Source organism: Ceratotherium simum, chromosome Y (genome assembly GCF_057802395.1).
Source record: "Ceratotherium simum simum isolate JZ-2026a chromosome Y, ASM5780239v1, whole genome shotgun sequence".
NCBI classification, from domain to species: domain Eukaryota; kingdom Metazoa; phylum Chordata; class Mammalia; order Perissodactyla; family Rhinocerotidae; genus Ceratotherium; species Ceratotherium simum.
In genome coordinates this window covers 9,417,817-9,431,330 of record NC_141941.1, presented here as the reverse complement: position 1 = coordinate 9,431,330, position 13,514 = coordinate 9,417,817, and the positions used below count along the sequence as shown (strand labels likewise).

Below are 13,514 nucleotides of genomic sequence, written 5' to 3'. Positions count from 1 at the left end.
CCCCCCAAACAACAACAACAACAACAAAAAATCAATGCTTTAAAAAAATAAAAAGGAAATTGCCACAGCCACCCCAACCTTCAGCAACCACTACCCTAGTCAGTCAGTAGCCAAAATATCTGAAGAGTTTGTAATTATTTGAAGTTCCTTGGGCCACTTGACTGCAAGAGTTGAGACATGCACATTCAGGTGGAGCTGTGGACAAAAGGTTAACTGGTACGTGAGGTTGGCTCTCTCTTCTCCTGAGTTTTTATGTAGCCCCTAGTGATGTACATGAGATGGGTCACAAAGTCCGTTTTGAATCACAGGGACAGCCAACCTGTAAAAAGGAGAAGCACCTGGATGACCAGGTTTCCATCACAGCCTGTAATTGAAATACTAGCTTGAGGCTGCCTACCACCCCTTGATTCTTTTGAGTGGCCTTTAGATCTCTTCTTTCTGCATTGAGCCAACCTTTGCAGAGAGTAATTTTGATGTCTTCACCTAAGGCTGAGGCACAGGCAGGAAATTCTGGCCTGTGCCAAATGGCAAGTAGGGGGTATGGATGATGCTGCCAAGTAAATTGGCTGAACTTAAGAGGACACGGAATCACCTTTGTGACAGGTGTCTTTGCATTACTGTCTGCACTCCTGCATAAGAGGAGGAGAGGAGGGCTGGTGACAGAGAGCCTTACTGTGTCCACCAGGGGGTAGGAAACAGCAGTTCCCTGCCAAGCCCTTGTCCTGTAGCTCCTCTCAAAGATTGAATAAAATCTTGTTATCAATGGCCAATTTCTGGGACAGAGGCTCTTCAGTTGCAAGGATAATGAGTGATGATAGTACTTTTTGTGCCAGTGGACACACTGATCAGTCTGAGTCAAGAGGAGCCATGTCACATAGTTGTGGTATGGAGTGTGCCACTCAGCTATTCCAAGAGCACAGGTTTGGCAATAGCAGTTCAGACTGAGAAGGCTGGAAGAGACTCTGAATGATATCTGTTAGATGTTAAAGGATGGGCCTGAGCATACAGGGCAAACTACATAATTTGTGAGGACTCACTGAAAATTTAATATTCTTTGTTCAAAAAGCAGAATAAAAGTACCCATATGCACCTAAAATATAAAGCTTTTCTCTTTCTTCGGTGGCCTTTCTTTTGACTTGTCATAGTTTATTTGCTACTAATGACATTCAAAGTAAAAAAAAATTAAAAATTTACATCATTACCATGAATTTTACTGATTTTCCTTGCATTGTGCAGTGCACACTTTAAATATGAATATAAGTTAAGTACATTTAACTCCTGTGTATTGTGATCCCTTAGCTGTAAAACCAAGGAGTGAAATCAAATGTAATATCCATGTTATGTGTCCTACAAACACAGTGCTTATTCCCTCAATTCATAGAGCAGAGACACAGTAACTATAATATCATTCAAATAACCAGTTGAGTAATTTTAAATATGAAAATATAGTTAATTAGACATCATTTGCCAGTAATAAAAACTACCATCTATTGAAAGCTTACTCTATCAGTTAATGTATTTGATTCTGCTTACATTTTCATTTACTCATAAAATTGAATATATTACCTTGAAATATTATTAAAGATAATTTGCTGAGATCCCACCCAAAAAAATAGAAGGAAGTCAGTGTAGGGAAATAAGGAATATTAGAAGAAAGTGAAAAAAGGGGAGAAGATCAAGTTCATTCAAGTCTTCAGTAGAATATAATTTTTAAATGAACCCAAAGTATTTTGAGACTGTGTTTAAAAAGACATTTAGCAATGAAGAAGGTTTTATAGTTTAATATTCAGCTTGCATAAGTCAGACGTGTGCTGTGTTTAGAAGACATTGTAACAGAGCTCTTAAGAGCATGCATTTAGAGTCAGTAAAACCTGAAGCAAAAACTGCAACACTAGCACTTACTGTGTGACCAATGGAGATTTATTAACTTATGTAACTTTAGTTTTCTTACCGGTAAAATAAGAATTATAATAACTAACTCTCAGAGCTACTTTAAGGATGACATTGGATAATGTTAACAAGATTTAGCAGGGGGTGCATAAGAGGAGGTCAATAAGGATAAATATTTTTAGTGTGATAGAATATAATAAATGGATAGATATATGGATGGATAGATAGATAGATAGATACATAGATACATAGATACATAGATACATAGATAGAGAGACAGAGAGACAGACAGACATTATTTTCAATCCCAGGAAAATAGATTTCAATTAGGCAAATGTACTCTCAACTCTCCTTAATCACAAAAATCATTCAGTTAATTCCTGAGTAAATTTAAGGGACAAAGGCCACCTTCAGTGTCAGAGTAGAGAGAAAAATATTGAGACTTGCAGTGACTTAGAATTCTATTTGTTTTGACTTCACCATTTCCTAAAAGATGCCTTCACCATTAGTAATGAATGTTAATTTTTTACTTTACTGTTGAACAACTAGAAAATACATTTTTGTTGGTAAAGAAGCAAAACTGTTCAACATAGCTAAAGATAAACATAGCAGGATAAAGTTAACATCATTCATTTTTTTATAAAGCAAATCTGAAATAGAAAATGCTGCCATGAGGAAGTAACAAAAACGCTTGTTTTCTTTCCATTTTGTAGTTAGTAAACATGAAAGAGAATGTTGTTCAACATAAATGCTCTATAACACAAGTTGACTGTTACTCAAAAAGCAATGGAGAATGTCATATGCAAAGCTTCCGTGTGTGTTTCAAATAAAGATACCTGGAAGTAAAAAAAAAATTATCAGTGAGTAGAGCTGAGCTCTTTATCTTTGCTTAAAACAGAGAAATTTTATAAATTACTTTAGCTCGTTCACTCTGGAAGAAAATGTCTTCAGTTCAGGAACTAAAATAACATATTCATGCATGTATAACAGTGCTTAGTACAGCATTGGCACATAGTAGGTAATTAATTAATATTTGTTAAAAAATAGTTTTCAAAACAAGGGAAAATCTCCACTCTCCTACAGGTATAAAAATGAACCTTTGTCCAAGATTTTACTTAACTCATTCATAAGGGAACTCTTACCATGTTACAACCAGTCCAGAGGAGAATCCAAAGAACAACTGCATGTATACATCAGAAATATTGAAATGAATGTGCAAATGGAGGCAAAATTAGCTTCCATAGTGTGGGAGGAAAATCAATAGAACCTCCATGAAAGAACAGGTTAGAATTTGCACATCTGTCTATGAACAAGAATGATTTTGCATTGCTATCAGGTATCCACAACTTAGAGTTATCAAATAACTCCCACAGAATCAGAATCAGATAACCAGGAAGGGGTGAGTTGTGGACAATGAATAGTATTCCGCTGAAGCACAGTTTCCTACCCCCACCTCCAACCTCGTTTTTTTGTTGATCCAGAAGTGTTGGTGAACATATGTCCATTTCTGCCCCCTTCTAAAGAATAAAAAACAGGCCTTTTTGTGGTTTAGAGGAGAGTACGACCCAAGAAAGACCAGCGGCTTTGTTGCATCACTTTGCCTGTTGCCAAAGCGATGGAGAACCTATTTGTCATCTCCAAGCCCCAGGTCTAGTTTTCGCTCCTGCAATTCATTTATTGCTTTAGTTGACTGAGGATCAGATGTCACAACTACATATGATGATTTCCCAATATACAGGGGTGGCAAATGTCTTTTCCTGAATGCCTACTCTGTGCCAAGTACCTGCTTGGTACTTTATACTCCTAATCTCATTTAAACATATAACAGATAAACTGAGTTGTATTAAAAGTTTTAAGAGTTTATTTGAGCAAATATTGACTCCTATTAGGAGCACTTCACCATCAAGAGCTTGGGGAAAGAATTTTATATAGCAGAGGCAGAAGCAAAGCAAGGATGTTATTTGATACGCTATAGCTAAGTGATGCCTTAACTGGGAAAGCCTAGTTGGCTGTTTGTGATTGGTTGTTCTTATTTTTCAATTTCTTAACTGTGAGGCATTTGCTGGAATTGACTCTGGCTTATGTAGCTTTGGCCATTTATGACTGGCCATTTGCTGATCCAGTTTGCCAAGGCATTAGAATCACTTCGATCTAATGGCATCCCTGTTTAATTACTTTCACAAACCTCATTGTGATCCTCAGCTAAGAAAACAAAGACATAAAGTCAGGCAACTTACCCAAGTCCACAACAGGGAGAGTCTGGAGCTCAGTGGGCATCTGACTGCCTTGCCCCCAAACCCCTGCTCTTTTTCCTTATAGGAATAAAACTCCAATCGTTGTGTCTCTGAATGAATTTAGGAAAGGAGAAATGAAAATAGTTCAATTTTTTAGTGGCTTGAGAAGGGAGAACATTTCAGAAGGTTAAAATTTGTCAAAGTTTATCCCACCACCAATACTACCTAAACTCAACTTGCTGCAATTTATTGAACAATTACTGTATGCTAGGGCTTGTTGGAGAAGCTTTCCGTTAATTTACAAATATTGACTACTCATTACAACCCTGTTTTACATATGAAAAAACAAAGTGCAAATCTAGTAAGGAGCTTCACATAGCCAGTCCGTAGGACTGTAATGCAGGTTTGGCTGATTTCAAAGCCAATTGCTTTCCTCCTTCCAATGTTAACTCTGGACTCTTCCTCCTCCTGCCTTGGCCTTGAAAGCTTCCATCTGCTGACAGTACTTTCTTCCTAACTGCTTTCAGAACTCAATCAAAAACACTTTGGCTCTCACTTGCCCACCCAGTGAAAGACAGTGGGCCTCCTAGTACCTCTTCTGGCTCTCACTAGGACTCCTTTTTGCAGCTGCTTCTCCACAACTCTTCCCTGTCTCCAATGGAAATGACAGTGAGGGAATACATAGAGGTTCCCATTCCTCAGCTGGGGAGGGCAGCTGACTCAGTCTTAGAAATGATTCACCCACTGCACTCCCCACCCCCAACACCCAGTTTCCTCATTCCTCTGCATGCACAATCCCTCTACCTCACTTCTGCACCCATTTCCCACCTTGAGGGAAAGGAAAAGTTTTCTCCCATTGCCTCCAGTGTTTCAAAATAATTCCTCCTGTTAAGTGGCATAAAATAATCTCTCTCCTTTTCTCACACTGTTTACTAATATAAATCTAGTTATGTAACTTTATGTAACTCATTGGTTTAACTCCCACTTTCAGCTGCCTTGGGTTAAAATCAGAGGGTATCTTTAAAAAATAATTCAAATGTGAAACACAGTATGCACTGAGGAAATTCAAATTGCTTTAATTTCCCTCTGTTTGAGTGTTTGCCTTGTATTTTTAATTTTTACTCATGTTCTGTGTAACATTTAAAAATTGAATAGCACTTTATAGTTGGCCAAGAATTTTACATTGTTAAACATTGTAAAAATGTAAAAAAATAACAGTTTTACATTGTTATCTCATTTGAGTACAGTAAATTTTCCAAAAGTTTCCAGGAGGTGAAGCTGCTTACATGAGGCCAGGATAGAATTTTAGCCTAGACATCTCTCAGTAAATGTGCTACTCTTTTCTCCTCACCATTGTAATCAGGTTCCTGATCTCCCTGAAAAGAAAGAACTCAGCACTGAGCTTTATATCTTAAGCAGAAATCTACCTTTAGCACTTTTTCTTCAGCACCGTAGTACAAAACACAAAAGTAGTTATTTCAGTACGTAAAAAAAATACATGCCATTTTTGTTTTAAATGTCTTTAAGTAAATTGCACACAAACCTCAACTTTGAGGTCTCAATTTGTTGCCCAATTTTTAAGCCTGACCTTAATTTATTGAACTTTTAAGGTCTGCTGTCTCATAATAAATAATTTACTTTTCAGCCAGGCATGCTTGTGAAATAATAAAGGGAAAGGTACACAATGATCACAACAAGAACACTCTTTTTAACTTGCATGTAAAACATACTTATGCTGTTTGCAGATAGGTGTTGCTATAGCAGCAATTATCTTGTTTTAATTTTTAAACATTTAGCACACTAAATGCAAGATGGGCTTTGTGTAATTGTTTTATTGGTGCATTTGCATGATGTTGAACATGACAGTGGCTCCAAGGCACTACACAAGGATAGGTTTTCCCCTCTCCTTTCCTGACTATTTCTCTTTCCTCATACGAGCTATTTCAGGCTTGTATCTTAATGAACTGTATGTTAGTGATTGGACATGATTGCTTAGAATAGTAATTCTGCCCCATAATTATAGATGATAAGTTTTAATTCCGCTTTCTAATTGGCAATAATTAGGCCATATTCTGGCTTTTCTGGAGTGTTGCATCAGAGGCTTACAGCTTTCTCCTTCTTAACCCTTCCAGTAAAGAATCTAGTTTTGACATGCCCCCCTCTGACAATTGTGTCTACAGTTATGTGATATGATAAGTATTCTTAAATTTGGAGGAGTTTGAACATGGACTTTCAAATTACTATCATTCACTTGATTGAAAATCAGTTTGCTCCTTTTATTTTGAACTAAGACGAAAATCAAAAGATTCTATGTTATAGATTTAAAAGACCAGTGTTTCTTTTGAATATTTTAGTAAATCCTTCCACAGTAGCTTCAGAATGTTTCTCTTATCCTCTGGATACAAAGTTTCAATTGAGCTTAGAAGAGAAAACCTGAAAAATGTTACTATTGGGCTCTGAATATCAGTTTCCAATTTGGTCAACTTGCAACCATAGTGCTCATTTAAAAAATCATTTCATACATATTATTAACAGGTTCTAGCTTATACAAACAGTAAATATTCCTGGCAGTATTTACCTCCTTTTTTTCCCCTTTTTCTTTTAAGCCAAAGTTACACATATCAAGTGAATCAACACAAAAACCAATAAGTCTTTTATGATTAGCCATGGGTGCAGGAGAATTTTCTAAGAGAGTGTAAAAGATACAGTCCTGCCAAGACTAGGAACCACTCCAAAACTAGCCAAAAGAAAGACTGAGACAATTCTCCTGAGAGCTGGCAACAGTTGGTATGACACCAGCCTCAAGTTGGGTGCAACCCACATTTCTGTCTGGCAGTCTTCTCAGGGCTCTCAACTTGATGGCTGAGCTGCCTGTACCTGCAAGAACTGGCATTAAGGCAGGTAGAAAGCCAAGCCACATTCTCAGGACAAAAACCAAAAAGGCCGTAGTTTTCTCTGGGAAAGAAAAGATTAATAACCAATGGGTACCCCGAATCCAAATTTACAAGAGCTTCAATTTGGAAAGGAAGGGACAATGTGAATTTTTGCCTTCCTCTTTAAATTGGGCTCTACTGACAGAGATCCAAGAGACTTGACCTTGGTAAAAATTCTCATCCTTTGCTGGCTTCTGCCAGTTTTCCCGGGATCCTGTCTGCAGGCTCCAGAGCAAGTGGAATTTCCCAGTGGGTCCCTTCTAGGTTACTAGAAACTGTAGAGGAGGAAAAAACAATTTTCATTCTACCTTTTACAATGAGTTTTTGGCTGAGACCTCTTTTTCTCTAGGGCATCTTGTAAATGGAAAAACTTATCTGGGTTAAAAGTTTCCCACTGTGGCCACTGTAATTCAACATTATCCTTAGTGAGATCTTGCCTTTTTTGAAAATACATACAACTTCCAGAACTACAGTTTGTACACATATAAAGAGCTGGGGTACCAAAAGTTGAAACATTTGATTCTTTAGAACTTGAGGATCCCATGTCTCCTTAGTTTCTGTTAGAGAAATTTGTTACTCTTACCTTACGTGTGCACCAACAAAACCAGCAGTTCCCAAAGTGAAACTACTAACTGAACCAACAGAACCCAAGAAATTGGGACTGAAAATTAATCAAGGACTACAGGCTTTGGGCTCCAGTTAGAACCGAGTGCCAGCTCAAGTTGACTTGCTAAATGCTGGATTGGAAAACGCCAGTTAGATTAGGAACTCAAATGAAAAAGAGTGGAGCTCAAATTCAAGAGGAACTTACCCATGGCCCTCTGAAACAGCAAGAAAGACTGAAAACTCAAAGAGTTCAGTGAGCATCAATGCCTTTGTGTTTCTCATTGTCCTCAAAGCTGCCAGCAGTCTCTTGAATCCCATCCTCATTGCCAAAACTGTTAAAAAATGAAATTCAAGTAAAAGATCAATTTTAAAGATTTTATTGGCATTATTCAGTAACTATGAATCAGGCAACATCCAACGTAGCAAATAGAAAGGAGCTCCATATATCTGTACAAGGTGAAAGGTTTTTATAGGCAAAAGCAAGGGGGAACAAGAGATTTAAAGTAGGTAAAAACATATCTGTTATTGCAAGGTTATCTTCCTTATATGGGTGAAGGGATGTCTTGGTGCCAGTTAAGGTAACTTGTGCTGAGCAGGCAAGTGCTGATTGGTTGACCTAGGCCTTCCTTTTCTGGGAAAGCCTAGCATGGAAACTTAGTTAGGTTTTATTTTGCTGAGTGAGCTTAGCATGAGTGACTCCGTCTTGGGCCTAATCTGGTAGAGGCATACCTCGTTTTATTGCCCTTCTCTTTATTGTGCTTCATAGATATTGCATTTTTTTTACAAGACCCTCCACCAACAAGAAGATTACAATTCACTAAAGGCTCAGGTGATGGTTGGCAATTTTTAGCAATAAAGTATTTTTTACTTATGGTGTGTACATTGTGTTTTTAGACATAATGCTATTAATAGACATTAATGCACCTGTGCACTTAATAGACTACAGTATAGTATAAAAATAACTTTTATATGCACTGGGAAAGCAACACAATTTGTGACACTCTTTGCTGTGATATCCATTTTATTGTGGTGGTCTGGAACTGAACTCACAGTATCTTCAAAGTATGCTTGTACTTTAATCTACATCACAATAACCTCCCATGACTGCTTCTTCATCTGGGAACTCGGATGCTTAAGAAAGTCATCAAGGAATTGAGCAGAGGCTATCACTCTAGCTAGCTGTGTACTGAGGGTGGCTGCAAAGTACAAGATGTATGGCAGTTGGCTGTCTATTTGATCCATTGAGCTATCTCCCTGAATGTCTTCCACTGAACCAGTGTTTCTCAAAGTGTGGTCCCAAACCCTACATTGTAATCATCTGGAAAACCTTTTAAAAACACAGATTCCTGGCGGCCAGGCGGGTGATGTAGCGGTTAAGTTTGGGCATTCTGGCAGCCTGGGGTTCGCAGGTTTGGATCCCGAGCGTGGACAGACATGCCACTCATCAAGCCATGCTGTGGTGGCATCCCACATATGTAACAGAGAAAGATGGGCGCAGATGTTAGCTCAGGACCAGTCTTCCTCAGCAAAAAGAGGAAGATGGGCAATGGATGTTGTTAGCTCATGTTGTTAGCTCATGGCCAAACTTCCTCACACAAAAAACCCGAAAACAACAACAAAAAAAACAGATTCCTGGGTAATGCTGAATTAACAAATGGGGAGAACTGAAGTATTATTTAGGTTACCAATTAGGTTGGGTCAGGAAAATGAAATATTTCTAAGCAAATAGCTTAAAGTAGATATCATGGAAAATATCAGAACATTGTTTTGCTTTCTTTCGTTATTTTAAGTTTAATATTTTTATTTTGAAATGGAGATAGGTGGTGGCGAATTCATAGTCTTGGAAGATCCTCACCATTCTACTCTCAGTGACTATTCTTTTCTCCCTACTGAAATAGAAGCCTTCCCTGCTTGAATGGGGTCTGAACACCACATCCTCTGCTTTCCTCCCAGCCCACTCTCCTCTGAGGTTGACCTTGTTCACCAGCCCCTCTAGCTTCCAGCTGGAGTGCACCCTCAAAACCACAGGACTGCCCACCAAGTGTGACAGAAGGACCAATAACATGATCTGAAGATCCCTGGTCCTGGGTCCTAGCCAGTAGCTCAGAAGACAGAGTGGAGAATACAACCTTGGGCTTACTGCTAATCGTTTTCTAAGGTGGTGGTACCAATGTATTCTCCAGGAATAGATTTCCATAGCCGTATTTGGAGTGCTCTACAGCTACCTCTCCACTTCAATTCACAGCAACTTACTCTCACCCAGAAACCACACTGGCACTGTTGTTGCCAAACAGAGCATATGATTCTCAGCATTTGTGGTGTGGCTATATGCCTATATGACCTATCTTTTAAATTTTTAATCACCAATAAATCTCACTCTAAGATTGAGTGTTCCTTGGGAGTAATGCATATCTGGGGTTGATAGTGTGAAGTGAGGTTGAGAGCTACCAGCTCTGCTCAGCCTCTCAATCAGCCCAAGGATGTGACTTGATTATTATTGCCTCTGACACATTAGAGTGTCATTTTAACATAAAAGTCATCTCTTAAACACATTGAACTGAACTCATTTAATGTAATTGATTACCAGCTTAGCTGTAGGGATTTTGCAGCTTTAGAGAAACTAACAAACATCTTGTCCTTTTAAATCGCACACTTAGATTCACAAGGCACAGTCAATAAGCATTTTGCAGGTGTCAAATTCATCATGTTTGATGACAAAAATCTCTCTGGGTGGATGAACTGACTATTGATACAAGAAAATATTTTAAACAATTTTCAGTAGTGATATTAACAAATAGAACTGAGACCTTGAAGAATAAATTTGATAAAGTACAAAAATGTTCTGAGATCTTCCATGATATCTGCTTTGATGCTCTTTGCTTAGAAATATTTTTTTCAGACCTAACTTAATTGGTAACCTAAATAATACTTCATTTCTCCCATTAGTTAATTTAGCATTGCCCAGAAATTTTGTGTTTTTAAAAGGCATTGTTATGGTTCATAAATAAAATTACTATCTATATTTAGGTATTTAATATTTAGACACTCTATTAATGTTATGTCCTAAGATATTTCACTTTAATTTCCTATAATATTAAAAATTCAGAATTTTTATTTCCTCAACCTATTACCTACCAGATCTTAATCAAATGACAGATTTTAGAGCATCTGAACTTTCCAGAAAGGATGTACTATTGCTTATGTAAAGAGTGTCAGGCTCATGTTGGCCAGTGTTCTAATATGGCTTGAGTTTTGCTCTGTAACCTCATTTCTCTGCCATACTGCTCTCTCTCCTAAATACAGCCCCCATTACCCAACAAGCGACACTTACACTTGTCCCAAATACCAATTTCATTTATGCCTCTAAGACTTTGCTTGCTGTTTCCTTTCTTTTGGAATATTCTTCCCTTCTTTATTTATATGTTAGGTCTCACTTCACTTCTCCAGACCCATCTAATGGGCATCTACTCTGTGAAGTCTTTTTTGGCCTCCACTTGCTGCCCTTTGATTAGATTAACCAATCCTACATACTGCACCTCCACCATATGGGTTATCACCTTCCATCACACTTGTCTCTAGCAATCTATCATACTAAGATGTTTATATCTCTGGCTCCCCCTACTAGGTTGGAGTTTCTATGCAGGCAGAGAATGAATGTAATATGCCACTGTATTAGTAGAACCACAGACAATCTCACTTTTTGACACAGTGAAACTTTCTTGAATAAAGGAATAAATACATGAATAAAATAATGGCCTGGTGATTGTTCTCTCAAGGCCATTATACATCTGTAGCCTCTGACAATATTTTCCCAGGGATATCTTCCCAGCTTGGTGCCTCAATTCATTCAGTTTTCTGCTCAAAAGTAACCTCCTTAGAGAGGCCTCTACTTCTACCTTGTTAAAACAATTTACCTACTCCTTCACCTCCATCCTGACTCATTTTTCTATAAAGAAACTATTAGCCCTTGAACAGCATGTGATGGAGATATTTTTATTTGATTTTTATTGTCTCACTGCTTTCCTTAGAAAACAGCTTGGCACATTTCTTCTGTAAAGGGCCAGAGTGTAAAATTTTCAGCTTTGTGTACCTGTTACAACTACTCAAATCTGCAATGTACAGTGACAGCAGCAGCAGACAGTAAATAAACAAATGGGCTTGGCTGTGTTCCAATAAAATTTCACATTGAATATCTCCTCTTCCTGTGTCGCCCAGTGTGATCACAGTAGTTAATAAAGAGACGAAGAGATAAATTAAAAAATGATATTGAAAAAAAGACCAAAATGAAACAGAGTTACACATAAAAGGAAAATAGATGAATAATAGGTATATAATAAATTTCCAAAATTCTGGATGATTGAGAATATTGTTACTATGCTAGTGGAGGAGATAATAAAACTTCTCTGACAAAGCAACTTTAGAACTATTTTGAAGTATTTTATATTAATACAGCCTTTTCGGACAGTATGACCATCAAACCGGCCACAAGGCAACATAAATGTGCATTATATCCCACCAGAAAAGAATGTTGACCTGCTAAGTAAATGGTGGATGAACTAAGAATAACCCTTGATTATATTCATCCCTTGGTTTTTCTCTATTCATAACAAACAAGAGCAATATAAAAAGATGACTTCATCCAAATTTTTTTCCAATTAAGTAAATTGCCAAAAAGGCATATAGGAACTAGGAGGCACTCTCTCAGAGTCCTCCTTTGTTGAATCCGACAATGCAACAATCCACGGAGAGTGAGCCAAACAGGTGAACAAGCCACCCCCAAAAGGTACAAAGCAAAGCTGGAAGCCTTGTAGTCTCTGAGGCAATCTGTGTACAACTCCATTAACTGCAACAGGTTGTCTGAGAACAACACCTAGCCTCAGCCCAAGCACTGGCAGCAGGATGTGTCTCCCAGCATGCCCAAGTTGTTCTTGCACCTGGAAAAGAAGACATCTTTTCATAGCAGATCATCCTCATCTATTCCTCCCATCTCTAGCAGGGAAAGGAGTGCTGTGTTTGCTGGCTCTGAAGGTGAGGAGAAATGAGATAAATGAGGTCCTTTCCTGAAAATTCATGTCTGAGGGTTACCCCAAAGTAACAAGCTCCTCCATCCACTTACATTTCTAGATTACATTTGCTGAGTGTTCATAAAACTTGCAGAAGTTCTTGGAAAGATGTACTTTTCTGAGAAGAATCTGAAGGCTTTAGAAAAGCATTTTGAACTCTATCTGAGATTTTTAGCAGCATACCACAACGACTTCTTCCAAGGTTCAGCTTAGCTCCAAAAGCCCCAGGGCAGTTTATTAAAGTTTTGATGGTTCTGTAATAACATCTTGTATGTCTAGCTTTGCACTCTGGGTTCCCAGTGAAGAACTACTGCGTTAGTGTGCATTCTTTACAGAGAGAGGGGTTGTGATGCCCTCCCTGAAGGGTCTGCCAGAGGCAGGTGTCTTTTTGAGTTGCTTACATATTGTAGTGATTTCTGTTAGGAATTACCTCCTAGATGCTCAAAATTCTGCTATGTCTGAGCCTTATCATGGCCCATGGTCATATGTGATGGCAGGAAAAGAGCAGCTATGTTCCCAATGAAATGTTAAATGGAACAAATCTGTGCATAGTAGAGGCTGTTTCACATAAAAGTGAGATGGTATAGTTGTTAGTATGAGACAAAGTGTACTTGGGAAGAGTCTGAAAAATTCCGTCCAACAAATTTTAGTTTACATATGGAAGTCACAAATTAGACCCAAAGTATTTTGGAGGGATTGATATTGATGACAAAAAGAAAATTGATAGCTGTACATTTGCTTTTTGTAGTTCCTTTTCTATACAACGTTATTTTTGGCCAGCTAAATAA

General features: G+C 38.0%; 1 pseudogene; it reads left to right on the top strand.

The window, feature by feature from the left end:
* The first annotated feature begins 278 nt into the window (after nt 1-278).
* Nucleotides 279-12,939, top strand: LOC147911645 (MSL complex subunit 3 pseudogene; annotated as a pseudogene).
* Nucleotides 12,940-13,514: the final 575 nt, after the last annotated feature.